Here is a 12,296-nt window from a genome sequence, read left to right as displayed (position 1 = left end):
GCTGGGGAAGCGGGGGCGGGGCTCCGGGGACGATTTAAAGGGCCCAGGTCTCTGGCCGTCGCTACCGCCCAGGGCCCTTTAAACAGCTGCCAGAGCCCCCGGCTGCTGCTGTTACCCCAGGGAGGGGGAAGGAGGCACTTGCCGGTACAGGGTGGGCCAGGGCTGGCTCTGACCTCCCCAGCCCCGCCCCTTCCGCCCAAGGCCCCGCCCCTTCTGGGGGCCAGAGCCAGCCCCCTCCCAGCCCCGTACCCTTAAGTCCCTAGACTTATTTTCACCCCTGGCTAGATGGACCATTTGTCTGACCCACTATGGCTGTTCTTATCATCCACATTAATGCATGGGATTGGCTTGTGTGCATGATATCCCAGTTAGCCTACAGGATCTGCATTAGTGCATGGGATGGGCTTGTGTGCACATGATCCTAATTAGCCTACAGGATCCACATTAGTGCGTGGGATCTGCTTGTGGACATAGGATCTCTGTGTGTGCATAGGATCCCAAGTAGCACACAGGATCCACATTAGTGCACACATCTGCTTGTGTGCACAGAATCCCAAATAGTGCACCAGCTCTTTTTTGTATAGCATCACAATTAAGCACTCAGGGTCTGCATTAGTGCATGGGATCTGTGCACAAGTCCTGCATGGGCTTGCATTCGTGAATGGGATGAGTGCATTTGCATTAGTGCATGGGATGAGTACACGAGTCCTGCACCAAGAATCTGATTGTGCACAGAATCTACCCGAGGGTACAGACCATGGGATCCACCAGTAAACTGTGCGGGATCCACAGTAATGCAAATTACCTGTTTGTGTGCGGAGAGTACAGTCTGCATTGCTGCACACACAAGAAACACAAACTTCACTAATGCTTGCCACCTGCTGGTGTGCACAGAATCGGTACAAGCACACAAGCATCGCTCGTGTGCAAAGAAGCCACATGGGTGCCCTGATTGCCAAGTACTGCAGGGATCCGGGTAATAGATATTTTGTTTCATTTAGCTACATGGAAAATAATTGTCAGTAAAACGTAGGAAAGTAAGTGTTGACTCATTTACTGGGGGGATCATGATAAATATGTTCCTAGAGAGATTTGAATCAGGAGATGGTGTGGGTTGAACGCAGGACTGCCAGCACCTACCATTTGATCAAAAAGAGTAACTCTGAGCAGGCAAGTCATAGAAATTTGTCTTCTTATATGAAATAGCTATTAATGTGCAGGTGGGACTCATCAAACTACTCTGTTAGTATCCCCAGGGTACAGTTCACTTTAGTACACTGATTGCACTTTGTGTGTTATCTGTACTGCTCATTTGCGCATCTAGTGCACAGAATCCAGGTGAGCGCCCACAAACCCACGAGGGTGCATGGCTCCCAGATACACATCACTGTCTGGGCAGCGCACAACACGTCCTTTGTGCGCACAGAATGTGGCGACGTGCCGATAGGGGGTCCCTGGCGAGCTCTGCATGGAGCAGTTGCCTTCGCATGCAGCTCAAGCACTCGTGTGACCAACAATAAGTAGCTCCCATTTATACGTTCCTATTCCAAAGTCATTCTCCCAAGGGTTCAAGTAACTCCCACGGAAGTCATCCTACAAGGGTGGCCTTGGGAAAATTGAGATCTCATCTAGCACCCTGCCCCCGCTGCCGCCCCTAGGAGTTCCAATGCGCAATTTGAACACTCAGATCCCAACTCCTGAGGACTTTGGAATCTATTTTATATTTTATTTTATTTTCATGTATAAATCTGCATCTGACAGGACATTGCATCAAAAAGACACACATCAGGAAGCACAAATCTGGGTGCAGAGACTTCCCCACCCCAGTAAACTAACCCTCCCTAATAAGCAAATAGGTGGAGTCGTCCTTCCTCTGCCAGTTAAGGGCTGGCAGAGACCTGGGTGGTGATTGCACGTGGACGAGAACAATCCTCTGCATCTTGTTACCTTTACGTGTTAAAAAGCTTTGTTTGGAATTTGGCACTTAAAGACCACAAGTTCTTTATGGGAAAAATTTCACATCTAGGAGGGGCCGAGGAGAGCAGGATGTGAATTGTGTTGCAGGGCAATGGGCTGGATCATCAACTTGGGAGAATCAAGTTTGTTAATCTACAGGACAGGGGCACTATGGCCAAGCGGCAGGGCTCAAGCTTCCCCAACCCATCCCACCAGGGTCCCTTGCCCCTGCCCGGAGGCTCCTGAGCTTAGAGGAGTGGTTCCCAAACTTTAGCAACCTGTGAACCCCTTTCACTAAAATGTCAAGTCTCGCAAACCCTCACCTAAAAATGAATATTTCCAGGGATTTTCTCCTTTACCTGAGTATAAATTATAAAAGCAGTGATCTTGGAAATACAACAATAATATATTTGTTTTTATGACATGCTTATTACACACTATTCATTATTAATTATTATTTATCATTACAGTATTTTTATTACATTATGAAAACGGCAACACTCTTCCAAGATCTTTTGTAGCTTGTATCACTTTGAATCAGCCTGTTATAAGACAAGGCTCCTGTGTTTCGTCAAGGAGTATCAGATGTGAAACAGCAGGAAGGGATTTAAGAAGCCAACTCAAAGAGTTCCTCCTACACAAGCAGTCAGGTCTTGAGCAGTCCAGGCAAACAACACACGTTACAACAAAGCTGAAACTTGTTCTTTGTCATAATTTTAAAAGCAATGCGAGCTGCCTATTTAATTTTAAAAACAGGAAAAAATGTCCCCCTCCCTTTCCATTTCTTATAAGGAGTCTTGAAGTTTAAATCTCCTCAGTGTGATAGATATGCTTGCTTTGGTCTGCTTAGCTCTTGGAAGTCCAGGGGCTCCGGGCTGTTGGCCCGTGCTGCCTGGGGTCCCTAGGGACAGCTCCGTCCGCCATTAGGGAAATTTTTGCCGAGAACCCCGTGTAACATTTTGCAAACCCCCAGGGATTCACGAACCCCAGTTTAGGAACCACTGGCTTAGAGGGGTTCACTCTCCAGTGGTCCATCGAGGCCTTGGCTTGTCTACAGGGCCTGCCAGCTAGTACCCGTAGTGAAGTCAGCAACGGCCTACAAGCAGCTGGACTGAGACCCCCCCACCCGCCTGCCCACCCTCTTCAGTAGGTCACTCGACAGCATGACGTGAGTCAGTTCGACGGGACTGTAGAGGTGTGACAAGCACTTACAAGTCTTGTTGCCAAGTGTGTGAAAGCGACAGGCCCTCGGGTGTCTGAATGCAGATTGGGAGCGTCTGTTCTCCCTGCCTCACAACACAAGGGTGGAATTGGAAGTTGGGAAATTCAAAACGGACAGAAGGACTTTTTCCACACAATGTGTCGTTAGCCTGTGGAACTCACTGTCACAGGAGGTCATAAGGACTGAGAAGCTTATTTTGGGGAAGTTCTCTGGCCTGTGTTAGGCAGGAGGTCAGGCTGGATGATCACAATGGTCCCGTCTGGCCTTGGAATCTACGAATCTATGAATTTAGGAAGATTCAATGAGAGATTGGACCCTCAAATGGGTGTGAAGTATAGCCAGTTATCCTAGTAAATAATATTTTTGAAGGTCTATTCAGACTCTGGCTTCAAGGCTTTAATCACTCTCTAAGGGAATGTCTACACTACAAAATTAGGTCGATTTTATTTAAGTTGACATTGAGCCTCTGATTTAAGCAAGTCGATTCTGCATGTCCCCACTATGCACATTGTGTTGGTGGAGTGCATCCTCACTAGCAGGGCCTGCATCGACGCACAGAGTGCTGGACCGTGGGTAGCTATCCCACCGTGCATGGAGCCGAGTGGAATGTTGGGTTTGGCTTGCAATGCCTCATGGGACCAAAACATTTACGCAGGTGTTCTAGGAAGGAACCGAGGACAAACGCAAGGGCGCCAAAAAATTACAACACGCCAAAAAGGGCAAACTGAAGACTCTAAAGATGAGACAGGCACCTATCAATGGGGACAAAATAAGCATAACAAGCCGCGTTTCCGCTTGCTAAGCAATTTGGGATCCTTCAAGACGACAGGCTGCATTGAAATGTCAGCCATTTTCATTAGCCACCAGTTTGACTGGTTAAGGACAACTCCTCATCACGTCTCTCCAGCCGTCCCAACTTTTTGCAGCACACAAAGCGAAACTCTGCTCCCCACCTTGGCCAAAATCCTGAACTTCCATGAATTCATCCTAAGTGGAAAATCCCCATTTCCACAGAGCACTTTTGCTACTTGCCAAGGAAAATACACGTGCTGCAGAAGTAGTGAAACCTGCCAGATGTGTTGTCACAACATCGTGGGATGTGACAGGGGGAAACATTTTGCTTTTGCACCGATCCTCAAGGAGGAGAGAAGCTGCAGCCCAGCTCCCGACCCCCAGATCCAGAAGGACGGGCTGTTAGCCAGTTCCCAACTCCCTTTAACATGGGTGCAAATGGAGAAAGAGCTTTAAAGGGTGAACTCTCCCAACGCTGCCTGGATCTGCACTCGTGGAAGTCAACGAATGGCTACGCAGGTGGGGTCGGAGAGAAGGCTTTGGATTCTTTGACCATGGGATGGTGTTCCAAGAAGGAGGACTGGTAGGCACAGACGGGCTCCACCTAACGAAGAGAGGGAAGAGCATCTTCGCAAGCAGGCTGGCTAACCTAGTGAGGAGGGCTTTCAACTAGGTTCACCGGGGGAAGGAGACCAAAGCCCTGAGGTAAGTGGGGAAGTGGGATACCGGGAGGAAGCACGAGCAGGAGCGCGCGAGAGGGCAGGGCTCCTGCCTCATACTGAGAAAGAGGGGCGATCAGCAAGTTATCTCAAGTGCCTATATACAAATGCAAGAAGCCTGGGAAACAAGCAGGGAGAACTGGAAGTCCTGGCAAAGTCAAGGAATTATGACATGATTGGAATAACAGAGACTTGGTGGGATAACTCACATGACTGGAGTACTGTCATGGATGGATATAAGCTGTTCAGGAAGGACAGGCAGGGCAGAAAAGGTGGGGGAGTTGCACTGTATGTAAGAGAGCAGTCTGACTGCTCAGAGCTCCGGTCAGAAACTGCAGAAAAACCTGAGAGTCTCTGGATTAATTTTAGAAGTGTGAGCAACAAGGGTGATGTCGTGGTGGGAGTCTGCTATAGACCACCGGACCAGGGGGATGAGGTGGACGAGGCTTTCTTCCGGCCACTCACGGAAGTTACTAGATCGCAGGCCCTGGTTCTCATGGGTGACTTCAATCACCCTGATATCTGCTGGGAGAGCAATATAGCGGTGCACAGGTCATCCAGGAAGTTTTTGGAAAGGGTAGGGGACAATTTCCTGGTGCAAGTGCTGGAGGAACCAACTGGGGCAGAGCTCTTCTTGACCTGCTGCTCACAAACCGGGAAGAATTAGTAGGGGAAGCAAAAGTGGATGGGAACTTGGGAGGCAGTGACCATGAGATGGTCGAGTTCAAGATCCTGACACAGGGAAGAAAGGAGAGCAGCAGAATACGGACCTTGGACTTCAGAAAAGCAGACTTTGACTCCCTCAGGGAACAGACAGGCAGGATCCCCTGGGAGAATAACATGAGGGGGAAAGGAGTCCAGGAGAGCTGGCTGTATTTTAAAGAATCCTTATTGAGGTTACAGGGACAAGCCATCCCGATGTGTAGAAAGCATAGTAAATATGGCAGGCGACCAGCTTGGCTTAACAGTGAAATCCTTGCTGATCTTAAATACAAAAAAGAAGCTTACGAGAAGTGGAAGATTGGACAAATGACCAGGGAAGAGTATAAAAATATTTCTCAGGCATGTAGGAGTGAAATCAGGAAGGCCAAATCACACCTGGAGTTGCAGCTAGTGAGGGATGTTAAGAGTAACAAGAAAGGTTTCTTCAGGTATGTTGGCAACAAGAAGAAAGCCAAGGAAAGTGTGGGCCCCTTACTGAATGATGGAGGCAACCTAGTGACAGAGGATGTGGAAAAAGCTAAGGTACTCAATGCTTTTTTTGCCTCTGTCTTCACGAACAAGGTCAGCTCCCAGACTGCTGCACTGGGCAGCACAGCATGGGGAGGTGACCAGCCCTCTGTGGAGAAAGAAGTGGTTCAGGACTGTTTAGAAAAGCTGTTCCTGCTTTGAGCAGGGGGTTGGACTAGTTGACCTCCTGAGGTCCCTTCCAACCCTGATATTCTGTGATTCTATGATTTGTCCTTTAGCCCGTCTCCTTCTGCAAAGCCGCTCTGCAGCTGGATACGATGTGTCAGCTGCACAGGACATGAGGACTGGAAATACACAGACAGGTCTGATCAGCTGTGTGGCGTGGCCTCTGGAAGAAGTCTGCATGTGGTTCCTATGTGAATGGCTGAACCAACCAGAACACAGCCCTTCCTGTGCTGAATCAAGAGCAAATCTTCGTCCTATTGGTGTCCCCAGCTCTCCTCTCCGATGTTGGGTGTGCCCTGGGAGCTCGTCATTGGGTCTGATGCCACGGCCGTACCATAGCAACCGCCATGGCATCGCTATGGGAACCTTGCCTTCCTGGATACACCTGGTACCTTCCTTGCCCTCCTCCTGTGCTGAGCTCATCTTGGCCTGCCACTGTGAGCCTTGCTCCTTGCTCTCTGCGGCTTCAGGGTCAGACTTCTTGGCTTCACCATCCTTGCCCTTGACAGCTTCACCCCTCTCCTAGCGGCCCGTTACAGATAAGAGAAACAGCGGGCGTGCATGGAGCTGGCTCACTGGCGGAGTGCGGATACTGGCATGTCATGATGTTAAGAAGATTTTAGGACCAATAAAGTTATCGTTGGATTGAGGATTGTGAAGCCCTTAGCTCCCTTCCCCTCAACCCCTCCCCACCCAGCTTCTTTGGCTTTGCTGATGATGTCGACACTTCATCCCACCTCCCCGCTTTCTTCTACACTGCTCCTCATGCATGGGATGCCCTCCCTCCATGCCTTTCCCTTTGCCTCCAAATCCTCCCGTAAAGCCTTCCGCTATCACAATGCCTGCTGGACCTTGCCTGTTCTCACCGGCTCAGAAAAGTGTGTGGGTATGCAATACTGCCTCCTGCTGGGCAGAATCGACTCTGCTCCGGCATGGGTCTGCATGGAATACAGCTGCCCCCAAACGTAACCAGATCTCTGTGTGTGTGTGTGTGGCCTGAACTCACTCAGCCTCTGAATCTTTCTCCCCCCTGCCCCGGGCTGCCCATGTGTCAGCAAAGCTCCCTGGCACAGCCATGGGCTCTAATAGCATCTGTGGCTCGTCAGCAAGGAAACCACTGGCCAAATCTGCCTGGAACCTGGAGTGGCCACCCAGGGTGTCCCAGCAGAGGAGAGCCCCTTGCAGGGAGCCAGGGAATGTCCCACGAACCAGGTTACTATGGGTGCCAGGCCTGGGCCCACGTTTACATTGTCGTGAGAAGATTGTGAACAATCTTGTTTGCCAAAGGAAGAGAAAACATGATCTGCTCTAGAGGTGCCAGCTTCCCAAGAAGGCTGGAACCCGTCTAGCCTGTTTTAGGAGGGACTGGTCTAGCTGCTTTCCTCCTCTTCCTCCTCCCCCCCTTCCCTCCGGGGGTAGATATAGCGTGAAATGTCACCCTGTGTCTCCCAGCCTCATTCCAGACCAGTGTGGGGCTGGGTCACTCCTTCCCTGCAACCTGGGGGGCCTCACAATGCCTTGCTGCTGTGGCTCCCCAGTGGGCCACTCACAAATAGCTCACTGGCATGCAGCACACACCCTGAGTGTCTGTGTGTAGCTACAGCCAGCCAGCACACTCCAGTCACACTCTGGCTTCCACCAGCCTTGGTCACCACATGCAGGGTGATCCCAACACACTCCCAGTCCTGGCTTTCCCCACAAAATGTGTGTTCTACTGTCCTGCCCTCTCCTGGACAGTCCGGATATCTTCTATGATTAGGTCCAGTGCCCTTCTAAGGGGATCGGTATACAACAGTCTGCTACCCCAAATGGAGTTATCCTCACAGTTCACAACACTGGATTAGTTTTGATTAATGAATAAAACAAGTGTATTTAACTTCAAGGAGATAGGTTTGAAGTGATACAAATAAAGGCATTAAAGTCAGAAATGGTTACAAGTGAACTAAAGATAAAATGCTTCCCAGTACTAAAACTTAACAAAGTAGACTTGGTTCAAGGGGAAACCCCTTACCACATGTTCCCAGTCACATTGCTGACCAAATTCTCAGGCCAGGATCTGCTCCCAAAGTCCAAAGTCTGTTTCTTTTGTCTTCTTAGGTGAAAGAGAGACAGTGAGAGAGGGAGAGAGAGCTTGGGGTGTTTTTGCCCCTCACTTCTATAGTCCAGTCCGCCTTTGAAATGCATTTTCCTGAGGGTCACCCCTAGATGAAGTTCATTCCTGCTGTGAGGATGGAGACAAGGTGTCTCCTGGTGAGAGAGGTTCCATGCTGTTGTCTGCTAAGATGCAGATCTGTTGGTTCCTACCCCCATGGCTTGGCAGAGAATGGCCACTTGACAGGTGATGGCTCAGGCTTCGTGTTTGTCATGGAGGTCACGGATTCTGTGACTTTCCGTGACCTCTGTGACTTCTTCAGGCCAGGCGCACCAGCTGCTGCTGGGGCAGTCTCAGCCCGTGGCCTGTCCATGACTTTTATTAAAAATACCCATGACTAAAACGTAGCCTTAGTGATGGGCCACCAGCTTTGATAACACCTGGCTAGAGGTGTCAGATTGTCCCTTGTCTCGGACAAACCAACTTACCCACTGCCCAGACTTGCCCGGGAAACATGCTTCAGTCATGGTTTCGGCTTATGTTCATAACTTGACACGGAATGTGGCTACGCACGTTTTCTCATGGTGTTATTGACCAGCGAGGTATTCGGTTTCAAGTGATACCTCCCCAGGCCTGTTTTGTACAAAGATTATTACAAAAGTGTGTAGGGTGTGAATCCTGGGGCACAGTCCATCACGGGGGGGTCCCCGCCCCCAGTGCTCCTGATGCACTGAAATCAACATGCACATCAGTCTGGGTGTGGGAGACGGAAGGAAGAATTGGGAGACCTGAGTGTTTACCCATCATAAGGAAGATCCTTCCAGTCCGGTATTAAAGGCCCCATCTCCCTCCCCTGTTCAGCATCATGGACAAGTCCAGCCTTCTTTTCGCAACCTGGTGAACAGCCCTGGAGACTGGAGCCCTCTATTATCCCTCGGCAGGGGATACCCAGAGCGCTCCAGCTTCCCCTATACACTGCCCTGCCCACGGACCTGGGGTGACCCACTCTGGAGTGGAGCGGGCAGTCCAGTCCCTCTGTCCCATTCAGTCATTGGCCTCTCTGACGCTGAATGGTGAATGAGGGAGGGTCTGACTTTATACAGGGGGCGGGACTGAGGTTTTGAAGGGGGCGGGGCTAGCACTGTCCACCATAAAGGGTGAAATTGACCTTTTCCTGGGTTTTGCCTTGTTCATCTATTGCTACCCACTCAGAGCCCAAGGCCGGCAAAGGGCAGATCGGGCCCCGAACTCCAGTGACTGGGTGCACGGCTGCTTTTATGGGTTGTTTTTCTTTTCCACTTGGCAGACGCTTCACCCTCCTCTTCCTGCTCCCATCAGATATCAGCTCCTGTTTATTCAAGAGCCTTCCCCTTTGTTTCTGTGGCTCTGATTTCAACCCCCGTCCAAGCAGCTGTGACTCATAGCAGCTATGCTCATAAAGCCCAGCAATGCAGTAAAACCATCTCTGATCAGATCCTGAGCCAAGGGATTTATGCTCATAGGCCCAGGGTTAAACTGAGTGCCAGATTTGGGGTCAAGATAGACGCCCAGGGTACTGTCACTGGAAGAGCTGGCCCTTTAAGAGGAGGTCAAAGTTTGGTTCTGACCCTGGTACCAGTTAAGCCCTGAAAATGTTCATTTCCGTTTTTTCATTGTTCAGTCGTCTCTTTCCCTCTGTCCTTTTTCTTTTTACCACCTGCTTCCCCAGCCCCCCAATTCATTTTCAAAACTTGTCTCTTTTTTTAAAGGCAATTTTTGTTTTCCAAAACAAACGCTTTTGGAAACATGTCAATAAACTGGAAGACAGGGCCATCGCAAACCCCGCGCATCGAGAACAGCTTTGAAAGGTCACTGGTTTCTTCTTTTCCTTTTCCACAGCTCTACAAATGGGACACTGGCTTTCTGGTTCATGCCAACACCCAGCATGCTGGTGACAGCTCTCCCTCCCCAGCCGAGCAAACTCACATCCTTCCAGACAACAAACAATGGCTCTAGGTGGCAGATCCATTGCCTGAATTGGCCAGGCCAATGCAGAAGGAACCTGTCTGACACCAAGAAGTGACCACGTGATCACAGAGCCACGGAGGCTTGGACAGTGACCACGTGATCACAGAGCCATGGAGGCTCGGCTGTATTAGTCCAGAGCTCTTTCTGGTTGGAATTAGGGTTTATTTACATTGGATTATTTCTCAACAGTGCAGATGTAACCACAGTGATTGGGGCGGGTCAATGGATGCTGAGCCCAGGGCCGGATTAAGACCTAAACACTGACAAGATTATGGTGCCCCCCCCCATATGTAATTCAAAATAAAAACAATACTATACCGTAAAATAAAATTTTGTTTTTCGAAATGACACAAAACTTACACGTATGCTGAAATTAAAATAGCTGCTTCCTAGATTTTCTGATTGCAAAATTCTGGATAAGTTCATTGAAGCTGACTCGACGAAGCACGTCCACTTCCATACACAATAGGGAAAGTGAATCAAATCTGTCCTGACACGTTGTTCTCTGAGGGTTTTTTGTTCTTTTCAGCTGAGAAAAAGAGAGTTCTGTGGAGCAGTTAGTAATCATCAGTGTTAGAAAAACACGTCGTGCGATCTCCACATTTGGAAGTACCCATCGTATTCCGTCTTTCGATATTGTGTCACGAAGATCGATGGGACTGGATTTCATTTTTCCTGTTTCATTAAACTTTGCGCGCATATAACAGTGGACCTGCCGCACTTCTCCGCAGCGATTCATGTTCAAGTCAACAGGGTCTGAGTCAACGAGCTTTTGGGAACCTTGTGAATATTGTTCGTCAGATAAGTCCATATCATTTAGAAAAGAAAATCTACTTGATACTTCTTTGTACACGTCACGTCTCCTCGTCATATGAGCTTCAAGTGTATCGATTATAGCGTAGTAAGTAGATACGCAAAATTTGTCTCTAGGATTCAATGCTGTTTCTGTTGCACTGCTGTCATTTGCTTGTTTTTCCCTGATTCGCTTGCGGGACTGGGCTTCTTTGTAGTTTGTATCAGGCAAGATATCTTTTGATAGATCTTCAAATCATTCAAAATCATTCCTCAAAGTGTGTAAGTGGTCTGCTAATGATTGGCAGAGGTCTGCACATGTGTTCAGATCCAATTCTTGTTCTTGGAGAGCTTGACTTGGGTGGTCAAAATGTTGCACAATTTCATTCCACATGGTCAACATGAATACAAACTCTAGTGCTTGCATCTTGTTTGCAATGTTTTCTGCCTCTCGTATAGTTTCTCCCTTTTGTTATTGGTCTTCAGCTATACTTTCTAATGCATCCACAATCTGTGAGTAGGACTCCAGAATTGCACTTGTTGCCACTGCACGTGCCTCCCAGCGAGTATTAGAAAGAGATTTCAGCACACGATCATTGCCCAAATATGTTTTAAGAACAGCCCATCGGTGTGTTGAGGCAGAGAAAAACGTATAAAGTAACTGGACTGGTGATAAAAAACTTACTGCCACCGGACAACGATCAACAGCACTGCGGCCAACAAGGTTGAGAGAGCGTGCAGCACATGGTAGGTGGGGATAAGTAATAAAAAGAGAACAGAAAAACGGGGGAAGAGTGTGTAGTGGAGTGTAAGGAAGTCTAACAAAGTTCTGATTTTTCCCATGATGACTGCTTCGATGCTTTTTTTGAAATATCAAATATCAAATGTTTTCCAAAAAAAATATCATTTTTTTGGTGGTGCCCCCTGCTTTGCTGGTGCCCTAAGCACGTGCTTAGTCTGCCTGTTGGGTAATCCAGCCCTGGCTGAACCCCGTCATGTGACCAGGTACTGGCCGTTGTAACCCTGACTTCGGTGAGGTACTGCCACCAGGAAATTACAGTCCCAGTGTCTCCGATCAGCCTCCCTGTGAGTCACATTCCTGTCTCGGTTCCAGCAGTTCCTTCACTTACCTGCCTAGCCCCATGGCTGGGCTTTAGGGGAAAGTGCTGTGCAAATCAGTGGGAAATGATCGTTTTCCTATTGTTTTATAGTTCCACCCCGTAGAGGCGAGTGGTGAATCCTCCACCCGCCTCGAGAATTCTAGAGCGTGGCTCCCTCTCTGTCCAGTTCCACTGGCTTT

Source organism: Natator depressus, chromosome 11, assembly GCF_965152275.1.
Source record: "Natator depressus isolate rNatDep1 chromosome 11, rNatDep2.hap1, whole genome shotgun sequence".
Lineage (NCBI taxonomy): Eukaryota > Metazoa > Chordata > Testudines > Cheloniidae > Natator > Natator depressus.
This window is presented reverse-complemented; position numbering follows the sequence as displayed.